At 39.5% G+C, this 13,099-nt stretch overlaps 1 long non-coding RNA gene across 2 annotated transcripts in view; it reads right to left on the bottom strand.

The window, feature by feature from the left end:
- Positions 1 to 1,267: 1,267 nt before the first annotated feature.
- LOC311439112 overlaps positions 1,268 to 13,099 on the bottom strand; it is a 48,877-nt gene continuing 37,045 nt past the window's right edge. For both annotated transcript variants that reach the window (XR_014694546.1, XR_014694547.1), the window contains exons 4-5: positions 8,140 to 8,195; positions 1,268 to 1,966 (exon numbers count right to left, since the gene is read on the bottom strand). This is a non-coding gene — a long non-coding RNA (uncharacterized lncRNA). The remainder of the gene's footprint in view (positions 1,967 to 8,139; positions 8,196 to 13,099) is intronic.

The following is a 13,099-nucleotide window of genomic DNA, read 5'->3' as shown; positions in this document are numbered from 1 at the left end:
AAACTGCAAAGGAACGGTTACATTCTTTGCCTTATTCTTTACATAAATTCTAATAGACAGTGGAAAACAGTTACAAGGCTGGATCCAGGCCAGAGTCAAGGTTATGTTTTTGTTTTGCTTTCCACAAAACACCCAATGCCCCAATTTTCTGTTCTCTTGGGGAAATGGGGGTTCAGTAAAGAGCTCTTCATTCATCCACTAGCTCAGTGCTCACTGTCCTACTGAGCCTCCTACAAATCTTAGGTGCCAACAGGAGCAGAGCTTTTTCATGAGAATTATCTGACCTGGTCTCTGGATGCTTGTAGGCCAAATCTGTCCCATGACATGGAGCATCAATGCTGATCTCTAATCTGCTCAGGCTGAGGAACTGGGACTCTTACCAGACAATTGATCTTACAATTGACTGGTAGAGAGCAAGGTGCACTGTGGGAATAATTAAGTGAAAACCTGATCTCAAGTACTCTAACTGCAAGATACAATGATGGCAATAGTCTTCAAGACTGAACAAGTTTTCCAGAGACATCAAAATGTCAGTGCTCTTCCCATATTTTGAATGTCCTGTCATTAACCTGTGCAACACTGTGAGACCAACTTCAAAATGATCTGTTGCAAGAAAAGGGAAAATGATAATTATCAAGACTTTCAGCCCAATACAATTCTTTAGTGGAAAGTGTACACCTTTCTTGAGTACCTCTCCTATCCCATGAAAATACCAGAAGGCTTCCAGGTTTGACAGGAATTTTTATGTACAAAATTGCATCATTTTTTATAGGAAAGGGAAGGAAGGTTTCTTTTTTGTCCACGTCTGTTGTGTTGAACTTGTCCTGTATTTCCTGTAGGCTGGTCATTAGCTTTGTCCCCGTAAGATCTGAAGGATCATCTTGAGATAAATTCTATCCAGGGAACTCATGAAAATCAATGAGGTATATTTTTTTACTTGCATTATAAACTTTGGCCTCCTCTTTTTTGGTCTAAAAGAGTTTCACCCCTGTGCAGAGATCTGTGTGCCATTCTAAAGAAAAAAATATAGGCTTCCTTATTGCCTTTTTCAAAATGGCAAGTATCCCTCAAAATTTGGTATTTTCACATTTCATCCAGAATAATCCTCCTTTAAAGGAGGCTGTCCTTCAATTCCTAGAAAAAAGGTATATAACATAAAGGACTGGAGGGACAGCGGTCTGATTCTGCCAGTGTGAGTGCTTATGACTTCACCCCTTTGTCCTCAGCATCTTCTAAGCTCTGATTGATACCATATCCAAAACCCAGGCTGGCAAATGAAGAGTCCTGTGAGAGAACTGGTAATCTTTATTGTCATATTTTACTAATCTCTCAATAGTCCAATTCTGCTGGCATCATTTAAATAGTTGATTTAAGTTTGAGGGCAGAGCAGCTCCTGAGGCTTTAGAAGTCCTTTAAGTTCACTTGCAGAAAAGGAACTTCCCAAGGGTAAATCATCCACAGTTAGTAATTTGTGCCCATTGTTGTATCTCTGAAAGTCTTCGGAGGGTTGATCTGAAATCAAGGTTATTTCATATAAATCCATATTTGACAATGGAACAGATTAGTTTGGGGGATTCAAACTGATAATAAGCAGGATGGGAACTAGTCCTTGAGCTTGTTAGAATTCTCTAGAGTCTTTTTGGTGATCAAAATGGTCACTTCTGCAATATGGAAACAGATCTGTTGAGAGAAAAAACTATGCCTACAAAAAAAGAACAAAAACCCCACAGCACTGCACACAATGTTGTTATTTTTCTTTACATATCCCAAATCTAGCTATGAAACCAGTCTGAACTGAAAATTTTGCACAAGAAGCCTGCACCACTAATCATTTGCAGCATAAAGCTAAAAAAAGGTTGTAGAGGAGTCCAAATTCTGCTCTGTTACAGACTTTGGTGGTTCTTTCATCCATTTACATTGCTTTTGGTGGGATCACTGCAGCACAACTGAGAACACTTCCTTTGACCTATACAATTTATATTAAAAAAAAAAAAAAAGGTTATAAAACCAAACTGAGCACAATTCCACTTTTAAGAATTAAATCCTTCAATTACCCATGTACAAATCCTCAGTAAAGGTTTTGGCTTTACTGCTCAAGCCTTTATAACCCACAGAGGAGAGCCTTCACATAAAAAAAAAAAAGAAAGAAAAAAAAAAAAAAGAAAATTAATGAATGTGGACTTGCAGCAGTGAGAAAGTTGGAATTCCTACTCTTTGGGAACTTCCAGCGTGTCAAAGCTTATTATTCTAAGCTGAAGCAAGTACTTCCAAAGTAATAAATTTGCACAAAAACTGAAATTTCTTTTAATTCCTGCTCAGAAATGCCAATGTTTTCATTGTTCTTAAATAGAAATGGGAATGGAGAATTACCTATATTGAAATATAGGTAATAGGTTTCCTTTTTTTTATTAGGTTTGCCAAACATGCTCAATTTGCCTGAAATATAGTTAATACCAATCTTCACTTTTTGTGAGGGTCCATCTTCTGGCTTTGTAGATAAAAGGGCAGAACCCCCAGATTTTCATAATGGTTAAATTTTTCTGTCCAAGCTACACTTTCCATACAGCACTAGAATCACATGAGTATCCAGCGCAGCACAGAATTCAGGCCACATTAAATGCATGTTATTTCTTGGGAGCTGCAGTCCCCTAAATGACCACGCAGGGAACAGAGTTGTGAATTATAAGTCCCACAAAGCAATGCACAAACAAGGAAATGAAATTGAATGTCATGGTGAATTAAGACAAAAAAAAATTAATTATATTTTTTTATTTAAAAGAAAGGAAAACCAAGCCTTTCTGAACTTGAATTGCATTTCATTTAGATTGCAACACTTCATTTTGCATCATCTCTATTGTGATTTTTGAAAATCCTTCACTTTGGGAAATTATTTTGGTGGACACTGCTAATCCCATTGGAAACCCGAAACAGTGGAAATCTCTTGACCACCTCTGCTGTTGGTAGATACCTTCTCTGCTGTGGCAAGAGCAAGCACAACCCAGCAATTCTGGTGAATCAACATAGGTGAAAAGGAGCCAAAGGAAATTACATGTAGCTGTTATAGCCATCTTCACCAGTAAAAGTATTTAGGGCTGTTAGATTCTTAACGCATCTACCATAACTCTCACCTGCCAGCCTTGTGACTCTTCTGCTGACAAATAACTGCTATCCTAAACTTCTCTTACTCTACAGCACGTTATCAGGAGTTGCACTGGCATAAGGGGGTTTGCTCTCATATAAAGGGGGGAAGGGGCTAAAAACAAAAAGAGATTTCTGAGAAACAACATAACTTCCCAGTATACTTGCTCTGTTATAATGAGCTGCATTTCCAGTAGACATATTGCTATTTTACCCAGAATTTAAGCTTCGTGTTGCAGCTAAGTGAAGATCCTGGAGCCAGATTCTCAGCTGGTACAAAACAGAGTAGCTCCTGCTGGTCGTACTGTTTGAAATTAGGTAAGAGTACCCCCTTCCAAGGCATTCATTGCAGTTATGCATCGCACCCTCAAAGCACCTGATGTTGTCTTGAACACCAACCATAAGCTTCCTGTCCTGATCCAGCCCGCAAAGTCAAGAGCTCAGGAAGCAAATAAAACTGACTGCATTAAATGCATTTTGTAGGCCACGGGAAAGAAAAAAAAGTGTTCACGGAGCACATTTTATTTTCCATTGGTGCTTCTGGCAACCTCCTTCTACACATCATCATCATTGGAGAGACAAAACCCAGGCTCCCTGTTGCATACACAAGAAAGGGAGACTTCCCCCGTGCTCTGCTGCACTGTGAGCTGTAAATTTTTGAAGAGCTCTGCTATAATCTTTTACAGTCTGCAATCCCACCCTTCAGCTTAATGAAATGGAATGGTACAAATGCTCTCTGGACATTTCACTGCTGACAGTTACCCAAAGTTTGCTTCAGCTGTTACAATAAGGGTATTTTATTGTCTTTTCTTTTTTTCTCTTGTACAATTTCATGACTAACTATGTGTAAAATGGAAGGAATTTGACTATCCTTTCTTCATCCAGTTGGACACAAACTGGACTGGTTCCTTTAACTCACTTTTCAGCTGGCAGGAGCTTGCTTTCTGTTTTCTTTTAAATGTCAGAAAAGGTTAAATAGACTCTTCAAATCTGCAATAGATTTTGAAGACCTCTGGGGGTGTAACCTTCATGAGAGAAACAGTTTATATTAGTTCAAACAATGAAGTTAAGTTCAAAACCTGGAAGGCAAGAAAAACAAACCTAAAATGTGTCTCACGTAAAATATGGGGGGGGTCGGGGGGGGAAGAGAAGGGGGGTTGGTTGTTTTGTTTTGTTTTAAAACTGATCTGATATAAGGAAAGAGGAGTGTTTGACTCTATAGCTTTCTTGATTTTGATTTTTATTTTTTAATTTGATTTATATTCAGTTACAGCTTGGAAATACATGCAAGACATGCGGATCAAGGAGGTAGGTATCAGCAAGTGATTCCCATCATTTTCCAGTGTTTGCTTAATATGCTACTTTACTGTAGGATTTTCAAAGGGACTGAGAACCTAGCTAGCCTGTCACATCTCTCCCCACTTGAAACAGAAAACAAATGCAAACACTGGGTCTAAAAAGCTTAAAGGAAAATTGGCAAGGACTTCAGCTTTCACAACTTGCTGAAAAATTCAGCATTCTTCATACCAGCGAAACTAGCTACCATCCCAACTCAGAGTTTGTTTGGCAGATATAATCTTTAATTTGGTAGAAGGGCAGGAGAGGAGAGTATAGAGAAGTGCTTGGATCCATATCTCAAGTTCCTTTTGCCTTGAAATCTGTAGATGGTACCTTGTAGAGGAGTGAATGAGGATATGCATAGGTTTTGAACAGTGGTGAGCATTACATGACTAAGGCCTTAGCTTTCGAACTCCAAACATAGTCCAAGCTACCATGCAAATACACTAATACCAAATGCCTTCAGATTGAAAAATAGCTTGCCTTTTATTACTGCCAGCTACATGCAAGGATCTTACAAATACAGGGTGACCATGTTTTTAAGCTTGTTTGAATGCATCTTCTCTTTTCCACTGACAATATTGTCCATAGGGAAAACAGAAAATTTTGTCTAGTGATGTGGAACATCCCAAGCCATTCTGTGGGATGCCAGTCAAATAATCAGAAGTCTTGTATTTTAGATATAAAGATAAGACACGACTTACGAGCAGGAGTGCTTTGAAAATGCATTCGTGCTGCTTCCAGGTCACAACTGGACTATCACCCAGTGCTGAGCTCAAGTGCCCAAATGCAGCTGGTCACCTCTCTGTTCCTCAGGAGGGACCTCATTCCCACGAGCCCCACACTTATGTTGCTCCATGCTTGCTCCTGCCTGTGCTGTCCTTAAAGAAGAGAAGCCCACACTGAGCTCCCAACAGACATTTGGGTAGAGAGCAGTGGAGGGGAGTGAGGAAGCATCTGAGCAGACAGAGATCACGTTACAGCAGCACTAAGCCCCTCACCTCAGCACTGTTTCTGGTGCCAGGATCCTTTCCCAGTGCTTCCTTGCCTTAAGAAAAATATGAAAAGTGGTTTAATTGGCCTCAGGCCTGTTATCATTTATGACAGCAGTGATCAGAAACAGGGTCCTTTAACAGCCCCAGTATTTAACGCATGCATTCACTTATGAGTAGAATGCTCCCTGTCTGTATGATTAATGTCATCTCAGCATGTTCTATTAACAAAAAATATGAAGCACTTTGATTTTTTTCTCCTGTGTGACTGACAACATAAACACATTGTCAAAAGCACTGAACAGATGGTTAGGTGCTTAGGAAAGTCTGCTAGATTTAAAGTCGCTGGCCTTCAGTGAGTACTTAAACCACCACAGGCAGTAACTGAATGAAGGCTGTCCTTCATTTCCTCAGAGAGGGATGGAGTGAAACAGGGTGACACCTTGCAGCTTTCATACAGAAGTCATTCTGCATTTGTATCATAGTCTCTAGTGGCAAGTCAGCCTCTTATCTGAAGCTGATGGTCTAACATCTGTAGAGAATGGCACAAGGAACAGAGATGGCTATCTGGTGTGGCTTGGCAGCATGCAGAGAACAGAGCTCCACTACGTACAGGAAGGATTCTTGCAGAGTGCCAGCATTTGCTCTTGAATCATACAGAGCAGCCTTCTCCATTGTACTTTGCTGGGAAGGATGTTCTGCTTGTGTCTCCCTTTTGTCCACACAACAAGCTTTAAGTGATCACCTGCCACTATCCTTGGGGCTGTCTGTCTTGGCAATCAAAACACTTTCTCATCATTTCCTAGAGATCATCACAGTTTCATCCTCCCCAGTGCCTTGTTTCACTTTTGGGTCTTTCAACAGCTTGAGTAATGAGTGTTGATCATCAGCTTCACTCCCACAACATGAATGAATTATTTGTGCAGAGATCTCTTAGCATGATGACAAATCTGCAGGGGCCTTAGTCTTCCTTTCTGCTACCTGAGGGAGGTTTGGTTCTTCTTGTTCACAGATTCCGATGGCATAGATCATCTTGTGCTCTCTCCAGCAGCTGGTATGGGTTTCATTATATACAGGGCTAAAAGCTGGTAGAACTAGCATTATATTCAGGCTACAAACAGAAAAGGAATAAAATACCGGAAGGAACCTGCAACCTTCCTTTTCCCTCTTCTGTTCTTTACTATGTAAACCAAACTATCTTCATTTCTCAAGCTCTACAGTCACTTCATGAATTCACACATCCAAAAGGCAGTTTGCTCAGTTTCCTCTGAATGTTTTCCTGCAAATATTCTTGTCAGTTTCTCAGATTTTTAATTATAATTATTTTTTAATCTTGAATATCAAATGTCTGAGATCTTTCAGTGCTAATCCATTACCATCATTTGATTTATTGATCCTTTTTTTTTTTTTTTTTTTTTTTTTTTTTACTGTGAACCTTTCATGCCTAATGAGAAAATGTGGTAGCCTTTCATAGAGTGACTTGAATACTGTAGCATCTTTTCAGGTCCAGGCACTGTCTTAATGTCTCTCTTCCTTTGAACTCACTTTTGATGAACCAACAGAACCTATTTCAACATTTTTTTTTGCCCTCGTAGGGCTATTAATTTACCAAATTAGTATCAGTGATAAAATAAATAAATAAATAAATGGTATGTAAGATAGCTTGATTAAAGAATTGTGGAAGAAATATCCTAAAAGCAAACCATTTTGGACAAAAGTCTCATCAAACAACCTTGATGTCTTTCTGTAGGGTACCCTACTGTTTAAGTCTGACTCCAAGGAATGAGATAAGTCAGCAGAAAAACTAGTACTGTTCCCAGTTGATCTCGCACTGCCATCCAACACCCTCTGTTAGAACGAGGTGGTAAAGATTTGTGATATAATATTTGATACTTGACACAGCTGAGAACCAGGCATGGCTATGAAGAATTTGGTGTGGGCCCTCCAAACACAGGGATATTGATGTAAAAAAAACTTCCCCATCACAGAAAAGTGGTTGTGTCCCCAGTGAGAAGACAGAAATCCTTTAAAATCTTAAGCAAAACTTCTAAGTATGGTTTCTGAAAATGGCAATCACAATCTAGTTACTGTATAACAGTGTTAATTAAACACGGCTCATTAGAGAGCTCATTGGAGATGTTGTATGTTTGGATTACTGTCATTAGTTTTACTGAATTGTTAGTGCTCCATATTTTGATTTAAAACAAATGAGTATTGAACAATATATGCAGAAGGAACAAATTAAAAATTGACTGACAGATCTCAAAATTTCAATCCATGGGAAAAGACTTAATGACTGAATTTTTAGTGCTGCTCTTCTAGGACGAGGCTCATTTCAGATATGTAATTTCATTACTGATTTAGTAATAGATGTAAAATCCTTGCTGATGAAGGATACTGGGTGACACAAACATAGCTAGAGCAATGATTTATAGTGAAATTAATCACTTGGTATATTCAAATGAAAATATTTCAGTAAAAGTTTCTGCCTTAGGGAAAGCCAGTAAGTACATCATGCCTACAGAAAGACTATCCATCGGGACAAATGTTTTAGCTTAAGATAGAATTTAGCAAAAGGCTGTTCGCTCTGATTATGAAAACAAGTTAAACAGGGTGGTTGAGGTCATAGGGTATGTTGAAAGAGAAGTAATATGGTAACAGATGATATTACCTCTTCAGATGACATTTACTGATGCCAGCTTGTTGCATTCAGTTCTGAATCCACACCTGAGAAAGGACACAAAAAACAGGACTTTGCAGAATGAAACCACATGATTATTTTAGGTCTGGAGAAATCCCTGCACCATGGGAGAGTTAAGGAAATCAATCTGTTTAACTAATCATGAAGGCAACTGGGGAGATGAGAGGTGACTTGATTACTCTGTAATTACCTTCCCAAGGAAAAAATAGCAGTTGCTAAAGAGGTCTTTAATTCAGCAGAGAAATGCAGAACAAGAATCAGTAGCTTGGAGTTGAAGTAAAAGTTGGCATATTATTTAACAGTGAGGGGGAAGGGAGAAATATAGGCTATTTGGAGTAATCTGCCTCCAGAAACAGTGAACCCTCTCTCATGCCTTGTCTTCTCCAAATAAGACTTGAGCATCTTTCTAGAAAACAGTTTCACTGAGCAGTATTAATGGATGTTACTAGATAGTGACTGGGGAAAAAAATGTAACTTGTATTCATGAAATATACAGGCAGTCAAATCAGATAGCTCTAATGGTCTGGCCTAGATTCAGAGAATGTAAAACTAAGAACTGCCTGGTACTGAACAGGACTATGTGAGATGTTTTAGTTTCACAGTAGTACAGTAACCTTCTGAATAAATTATATTTGACCTCTGCATCCTGGCTGTGGTTAATCCTCTTGGGAAAAATGCCTTAAAAGACAGTCATTGAAAGTTTAGCTGCCAGGGTATTGATTGACTTACTGGTAGTTGAATAGGCTAAGACAAACCTTACAAAGTGATCTAGCACGGCTAATGCTTATTTATATGATTTATTTATTTGTTTGTTTGTTTACTTATTTATTTCCTTCTTTCTTTTTTTATTTCCTTATTTCCAGGTGGAAGACAATCTGAAATGAAAAGCTCAGCTGATTCTTCTGTAAGTCAGTGGGGCTCTGACATTCTGGATTGCAGATATTGCTTGATGCAAACTGAAGCTTTAATGACAGTAGTTAATAATGTCTTTATCTGCTGCTAATAAATCCAATCTCTTATAGAAATTACTTTTGTTGTTGTTGATCTATCTTCCTGTTTTTGTGACTGTGTGCTGGGCTGAGGAAAGCCAAGAGCAAATAACTGGCTATTTCAATAGTATCTATCCAGAGTATACTTTTGGGCTATCTTTGTTTTTTAGCTAAGTTTTTGGCTATAAATGTCTAAGATTTATCTTGCATGGAAAAAAAAAAAATGTAGAAAGTGAATGGCCTTCTCAATACTCTTGCAGTATCATGTTAGCCTGGCCCATGCTTTGTTGCTTTCCACAGATACCCCTTTTTCCAACATGCTACTGTCTTTAGAGAAGCCACATTTTAGATGCACTTTGTATTGAAAATGTTTTTACATTCTCTGAAAGTTCTTGGTGCTCATACCAAGATATGTGTGCACATCTCATCCCTAAAATCCACAAAGCGTTATTCATGACCTACTACTTTCCAAGGCATATGGGAGAAATAAAATGACTGGTTTCACTGATGTTGTTCCTTCCTAATCCATTCAGAACATTTTGAATTTGAGAGAGTTGTTGTTTTCTTGAGCAATTTAGTTTTTTCTGGTTGTTTTCCAAAAGCTAGGCAATTTTGGATAATCATCCATTTTCCAAACACACTAGTGCATGGTCAGACTGTGACCTGTCTCTCTGGAATAACTTGCAGGATGCGTTCTACTATTTTATCCAGCAGATGTGACACTGAGACATGTCTTCCATTTGCACTTGTTTATGCACTGTGATACACAGATAGAACTAGCCAACCAAATCTCTTTGTTTTAACTAGTCATAACAGTCATGAATGGATGGCTGGGCTACTAAGCACTTCTAACTTCAGGAGGCTTAGAGCTACAAACACTTTTAATACAAAAGTAAAAAGGTTTGTGATTTTTGAAAGTCTGATAGCTTACTGCCAAGGAGCATACTCCTGAACATCTGATTCCTTTTGTGACTGTCTAAACTTGTGATTCAGAGATGGACAAGATGAAGCCTGTTGATCCCTTCCTGTGTGATATTCATCCTGTCAAAGTTGTTTGAAAGTACAGTACATTCTATATACACTAGGAATTTACTCAACTCATGCATCTTTCGCTGTTGACAATACTATCCCCACCCAGCTCTTAAAATTAAATGATCTTTTGAAAAAGTGTTGTAGATCTTGGCATTCTTCTAAACAGACCACGTCCATTTTTTGGCCAACTTCTTGTAATTATCATTGGCTCTTTGTTTTTGTTTGGTACTTTAGATTTCTGGAGAATTTCCACAGTAATACAGAAAACATTTTTAGATTTATTTCTCTAGAAGGGTCAATGAGCCAAGGTAAAATAGGTGTAGTTGGTTTGTAAAGCAACTGAGAGATTTTGGCCCTGAAAGGCTGAGCAAGACTGAAAACACAACAGAAGTCTGCAGCATCAGGTTTAAAAAAAATAAGAGCAGTCCATTGCGCTATTAAAGAATTTGGTGCCATGCTTTAAAAGGTAAAATCAAAGAATTCTGTGTGCCATATAAAGTTGAAAGGGAAGCAGTATCCAAAAGGGTTGGGTGACCAGTTTTGAAACACTGTTTGAATAAGATGGATGGATTGGAGCTTGCCGTACTTGGTTTGAGGCCAGGAATAATCTTTTCAAAGCTAGAAGTGCTTTTGATCTCTGCCTACTCCTCCTCATCGCTGTGAATCTCCAGGGATACAACCCTACCATGCAATACAAGGGAAAGAAAATGTGCTTCAGAGGAGGGAGAGGAAAAAGGAGAAGGAAGCCAAAGAAATAGTATCTGAGAACAACACCGCTGCCTGTAATGACACTGACCCGCTGGTGCCAGTGGAAGAGTTTTGTAATATTTTTCCAGGTCTGCTCTTGTTTTTGATACTGGACTGTGGAGCTGGCTCAGTGATTGTGTACCACCCTCCACCCACTTCCAAGGATTTTGAGAATTGTTTCAGTTTGTATGGACCTGTGACTTGGAAGTAGACACAAAATGTTTTATGGAGCAAAAGTCCCATCAGGAAAAACGGAGCCAAATTGATGGGAGAATTGGCTCCATAGACAAATTGAGGAGTGGGGTCATTTTGTCACTATCTTTATTTCAGCTAGGAGATAGCTATCTTGGAGGTGTAAAGCAACCTACAAACCTTGGAGGTTTGTAGAGTGCAACAGTCCCAGTGAGTGATTTGGGAAGAAACAAAGGGGAATAATCCATAAAATGATTATAATAGAGGGCTCAGGAGGCACATGGTATTGTTTATAACGGAATTTATGCAGCTTAGTTGGAATGACATCTCAACTCTTGTTTAAAAAAAAAATAAGTATCTTGTCTTTCAAGGACCACATTAGACCTCTTCACTGCACAGTGCTTCTGAAACTACCCTAGCATTAATTTTGGGTCAGACTTAACTTTGAGAGAGTGCTGTATCCATGAGATTACTAAGACCACATCTCCAAGGCAGACCTCTCCATGGAGGTCTGTCGTAGCCTGCAAAAGCGAGGAAATTAGAAGGCCTTTCTGGGAGCATACAGTCATATCTGGACACCTCTTCTCTACAATTCACTTGCCACTAAGACTGGGACAGAATCATGGCCTCCTGTTGGGTGGCATATCTTATGATGCATGGGAGATTTTAATAAGCTTTTTCTGTGAGTAATATAATCTCCTGGGACTGTGGATACAGGCTCAAGCCATGGAATAAATGTGGCTTTTTAGGCTTACAGTTGTCCTGAGCAACATTCTCCACTCAAAACCCCACCCTGCGCTTGCTGGCGGGAGAGTATAAACAGTCAGTTGGAAACTTCCTCTGGTTTCTTCCCATCCAATTCAGAAATTCCCAGTGTGGAGGTACCCAACAGCACCTCTGGCTGTGGCCACCACACAAATCACTTCTGAAAGGCACCATGGTCATGGCTACAAAGAAGCCTGCAGACCACTTGGGTCCCTGAAGCCTCACAAGGGAGCCAGTACCTCAGGGGCTATGGTGCCAAGCAAATTGCATAGATTCAGATTATCTGTGCTGACTGAGGTGGGTCTCTGCTTTCTGAATTGTTGAAGGGCTAGCCATGCCCCTGTCAGATCTCACATTCACATCTTGTTTCATTTGAAAGGCTATGCTCCTTTGTTCAGCACCCTGCTTTGCACACGCACTTACGTTGTATACATGAATTGCCTGCTGTTCCTTCTCTGGTCCTCTGCACACATCTAGCCTCAATTCCTGTCAATTCACCTTCACTTGCTGATTGTCACAACATTATTAATTCTCCAGAAATGCTGTACTCTACTGTTTGTCTTCCTTTTGTGTCCAGAAAAATACGCTAACCTTCTCTAGGGAAAAAAAAAAAAAAAAAAAAAAAAAAAAAAAAAAAAAAAAAAAAAAAAGAGAGAGAGAGGAGAAGGAAGGAAAAAGAAAAGGGGAAGGGGAAAGGGAAGGGGAAGGGGAAGGAGAAGGGAAGGGAAGGGAAGGGAAGGGAAGGGAAGGGAAGGGAAGGGAAGGGAAGGGAAGGGAAGGGAAGGGAAGGGAAGGGAAGGGAAGGGAAGGGAAGGGAAGGGAAGGGAAGGGAAGGGAAGGGAAGGGAAGGGAAGGGAAGGGAAGGGAAGGGAAGGGAAGGGAAAGGAAGGGAGAAAAAAGAAAAAGAATTTGTTGATTCTTTAAGGGGAAGAAAGGATTTCTTGAAGGGAAGGGGGGGAGGGGGGAGAGAGAAAAGATTAAAGAAACCTTGTATTTGCCCTTGAAGGCTTTTCCCTTAAAGGTTTTATTAATTCACTGACAATGTTAATTTACCAGCATCTCCATCAACACTCCACCCTCTCCACAGATCCTTTAGCCAACATTTAAAACCAAACTGAATTCTAGAGAAAACTCACAAGATGTATGGGGAAAAAAAATTCAGCTTGTCAAACTTTATACTGATCAGTGGTGGTACAAAACAAAAT

Source organism: Aythya ferina (assembly GCF_964211825.1).
Source record: "Aythya ferina genome assembly, chromosome: 6".
Classification (NCBI taxonomy): domain Eukaryota; kingdom Metazoa; phylum Chordata; class Aves; order Anseriformes; family Anatidae; genus Aythya; species Aythya ferina.
The sequence above is the reverse complement of the archived record's forward strand: the minus strand, read 5'-3'. Positions and strand labels throughout refer to the sequence as shown.